Source organism: Nicotiana attenuata, chromosome 2, assembly GCF_001879085.1.
Source record: "Nicotiana attenuata strain UT chromosome 2, NIATTr2, whole genome shotgun sequence".
NCBI lineage: Eukaryota > Viridiplantae > Streptophyta > Magnoliopsida > Solanales > Solanaceae > Nicotiana > Nicotiana attenuata.
This window is the reverse complement of record NC_031990.1, coordinates 2,739,516-2,744,348: the sequence shown is the minus strand read 5'-3', so window position 1 is coordinate 2,744,348 and position 4,833 is coordinate 2,739,516.

The window sequence follows — 4,833 nt, the reverse complement described above, 5'->3', positions numbered from 1 at the left end:
ATATATATATATATATATATATATATATATATATATATAGATATATATTAATTATGAGTATGTATGTATATTGTTGTGCCTTTTAATTACCGAAACTTGATACTAGCTTTCTCTACTCTTAGCACTATAACACACGAAATAGTTTTTCTTGGACCTAAATAATGAGGTTGTTTACCCTGGAATCCGGATAACAATTGAATTTATATGGGGTTTTAAGGATCCGTGAACTAAAAGATACAAAAGGTTTGGATTGAGGAAAATAAAAGATAAAGACTCAACAATTGCTGCTAAAGTAAATAATCGCAGAATATAATATTGCTTAGAACAATTGTGCTTGATAGCGTACAAGAATTGAGAGAGATGGTACCCTATTGTAATGGTTTTTCCATCCCCTCTTTATGGGGTCTTCTCCCCTTTTATACATTCTGATTAAGGGTAAAAATAAGGTAGGTAAATTAATTACATCGTGGATCCCTGTAATTACGCCTTAATGGCCTGAAGTGGTTGAGAAAATCATGTTTGGGCGAGATATCCGGCGACGCTTGGTTATCCGTTACGAGTCCGGCTTCCGACCTTGTGTGTTTCTCCATCCGGTGGTGACTCATATCGAGCTCTGCAACGGTCTCGAAATGACTCGACCTCGGTTGTTGACGTGGCCGTCGTTCTACCTTGCATCCAGGTCGGGTTCGATGGCCCCGACTTGCCCCGGACCGGACCCAACCCGGTCGGGCTCAAGCAAAAAGGGTATCACCCAATACACTAAGATTACAAGGCTTGCCAACTTATTACAGACATTGATACTATTCTAGTAGTGGTTAGGCCTCCTTTATATGCCTGGATCGTTGTCAAAACAGAAACTGGAAGGGATTCCATAACTAACAAGTGGTTATACATGGCTTGCTTGGAACCTTGTTTTGCCGTAAGATGTGCTGCCTTGTTTCCTTCACGGAAACTATGTCGTATCGCTGGACTCCCCAATCTTCTCAACTGGTACATGCATGAATCAAGAGTTGATTGATAAGTTGTGTAGTTTTGCTCAATCAACTATCAAGTAACTTTCTAACAAGTCATAACCATTATGAGAAAAGTGTAGTAGTACCAATCATTTTGAGACAAATTAAAAGGAAAAATGTACTACATAAAATGAGTCAGAGGACCTATACACCAGTAAATTTCTTCCAAAATGCTAAAAAACTTTTGCCGTGTTGATTTTTCTTTTTACCATATTGCATAGCATAAAGGAATGGAATTGGTGCTTTTTCATCATGGCCGCTAGAGATATGACATTTACCTAAAAGTTTTTCTATTCTCAAAGAAAGAAAGCAAAAGAGATGAGTGTTTTTTACACAGAGAGCTAAAAGGATCTTATATTATTATAAAACTAAAAAGACGGTCAAAATTACGAATTTAACTTTTCCAACGATTGTTTAAAGTAACCTTTCAGGAAGTACTTTAACTGCATTTTTCAGCTTCGAACTATCAATTTCATGTAAAGAAATTTATCCACGTCAGGTATTTTTCGCAAAAATAATCAAATTTAAATTTCAGACATTGCAAAATGCAACAATATATAATCTTCTGTCTCAATAGTTGTAAATTATTAGGAGTATTCATTTTAAGTAACTAGTTCCACAGTTGACCTGCGTTACATGTATTATAAAAAAGTAGAAGTACTACTCAGATCAGATGCCCATATTGTACCACTACGTCTACTATGAGCGGAACTACGTAAGATGATGGCACAATATGAAAGTGGTTGAACTTATTAGTTAACCAGAAAAAAAAAAAAAAGTGTTTTAAAAGGCGAGGGCGTGTGGTGGGACGTTTTACTTAATACGGGACGAGGAGAAAACCTCGAGACATGGGGCGTATGCCCCACAGATCTTTAATTTTTTAAATTTATAAATTAATAATATAACACAATAAAATAGAAAAGATGCATTAAAAGTTCAAAAAAACTAAAAAGAATTAAAAAAACTCATATAAAATAAAATATTTAGCATCTTTTACAATACAATACTATTAAAGTTACTATGAAATATACATTAACTCCAACCTCTTAACTTGCAAGCAATTAAAAATTATAATTTCTTAAAAAATATTATCAAATTGCATATTTTACCACTTTAAAAGTAAATACACAATAAACTTTTCAATACTGTAATTTTGAAATATTACTCCTTCATGAGTAAATATTAAAAAAAATAAAAAAATAAATAGTAAAATAAAAAATTAGGGGAAATACATAAACGGCCCCTTCAAGTTGTCCTCAACGGTCAGCCAGACACCTCAACTGACCCTTTTATCACGTAAACACTTCAAGTGGCTATTAACTGTATCAAATAGACACCTCATAATGACATATCAAGTTACGTGCATTTTAGTTACAGTTGAGCGCGTGAGGCTTTTATCAGACTTGTTTTCTCTTATTTTAGAATTAAGTTAAATTTTATACCTGGGTCCCACACCCCATTATCATTTTTGTCCCACACCCCATTATTATTTTTGTCCACATCTTTGAACGATCAAACCAGTGTTTTTTCACCCAAATTTCATATAAACCTTCCTCACCCCAATATCATTATCTCCGCCACCTTAAACCACCACCTTCCACCATAAATTCACCACCTATATTTCAACCTGGACACAAAAAAACTATAATAAAAAAAAAACAGAAGCTCGCATCTTTCAACTATTTTCAAGTCAGCAAAACAAAAGGCTGGTAACTTCAAGTGGCCTCAGTTAGAGTGGAGAATCTCGACCAGCAAAGAGCGAATCATCTTTGTCGGACAAGGATGAGCCATCTGTAATGCATTCAAATGACAAGCTATTAGCTGCAGATGCGAGCTCTTCTTTCTCACTTGGACGGGCCAATAGTGAAGACTTAAGATTGTCAAGTCAAACTGCTAATGAGATACAACAAGAACAGGTAAACAAAAGCATGTCTCATGATCAACTGTTGTCTTTATCTGAAAACTTTGAAGAATTTTAAAGCTGATAAAGAAGTGAAATTAGAAGAGTGTGGTTGGGAGAATAAGGAATTGGTGTGCTTAAAATTTAAAAGGGTTTTTTCTTCTTTTCTTTAATGTATTTATTTGTTAATAACAAATATCAATTTTTTTATTTTTAATTACAAATTACACGTGTCATTGTTTAATTGGTTCATTTGACACATCATTGGCAAGTGTAACTCAAGCATCTGGTCTGTTGTACTCGGGTGTCTATTTGATACAGTTAATATCCACTTGAAATGTTTAGATGATAAAAGGGTCAGTTGAGGTGTCTGGCTGACCGTTGAGGACAACTTGAAGGGGCCGTTTATGTATTTCGCCAAAAATATATGATAATTTTGAGAGACATAGAACTAAGAATGAAGATCTTGTGACACCCTAGGTGAATCCCACATCGATAAAATACAGTAGAGATGCTGGGTATATAAGTAGACATGTCTTAGGCTCTAGTGACGCGTTTTAAACCCGTGAGGGCCTAGGCCCAGAGCGGACAATATCACTAGCGAGTTGGGCTGTTACATATGGTATCAGAGCCACTCCGTGTGCATCCTTGAACAGTGGTGGGGGTAAACCTCAGCAAGGAATCGACAAAACACGGGAGAGATGTTGGGTATATAAGTATACATGCCTTGGACTCTAGTGCCTAGGCCCAGAGCGGACAATATCACTAGCGGATTGGGCTGTTACGAATCTATCAAGTAAAGATTTAAATTTTGGTTATCTATTTTTAGAAGAAATATTCAAATGATATTCACCCTCACGATCTTCTCAATTAGTAAATATGCAACCCGTGAGGGCCTAGGCCAGAGCGGACAGTATCACTAGCGGGCTGGGCTGGGTTGTTACAGATCTATCAAGTAAAGATATAAATTTTGGTTATCTATTTTAGAAGAAATATTCACATAATATTCACCCTTCCGATCCTCCCAATTAGTAAATATGCAATAATATGTTCATATTTGAGTTATTCTCAATTTTCATATTTCTATAGATAAAAAGAACTTTAATCATTCATTTATTAAAAAAATTTGAGAGTTAATAGTGCAAATTCGTGAACTCAACACATGATTTGCATAGGAACTGTTGGGCGAGTCCCAAACGTTGAGCGTTAGGCGTGTTTAGGGCGCACAGCCGGGTGCTTGGGGGCGTAAGTCTCAGAGAACTAAGTCTCACACATGAGCCTCAAGGCGTTTTGATAGGCCTGCTCCGGGGCGAGTCCCAAAAAAGCTTTTTAAAACAGTGGTATAAAGTAAATAAATCATAATAACAACACATGTGATTTACGAGGGTATCATTTATTTTTTGTTTAATGTAGAGAAACATAAGAGCTCTCTACTAATTTTTGAAGTATGTATTAATACAAATCATGCTTGAAATTTTGCGTTGAAGTTACTTGAGGTAAAATTAATCAAAGCGCGACTTTTGATATATATATATGAGAAAACTAGGTGTGGCAATTTGAGCCCAAATTCATCTAACCCGCCTAACCCGCTCAAAAATTAATGGGTTGGGTTATAAATATTTTAGCTCATGGATCAATTTGGGTTGAGCCCAAGTTAATCCATTATATTTTATAACCCATTCTGACCCATTTAGCAGCCCAAATACAACTCATAAAACTCACCCAAAACAAAAGGTATCTCAACCCAATTTATAAAGAAATTTATTTGGTTGCCCTAATTTTAATTTTATTTTTATTTTTAATTGTATGTTCTTTTCTTTTTTTCTGCACCATCCATCCACTCTGCCCCCACCTCCCCTGAAAAAAAAATTTTACTTTTTTTTTTATTTTTAATTTTCTATTTTCTTTTCTGCACCACCC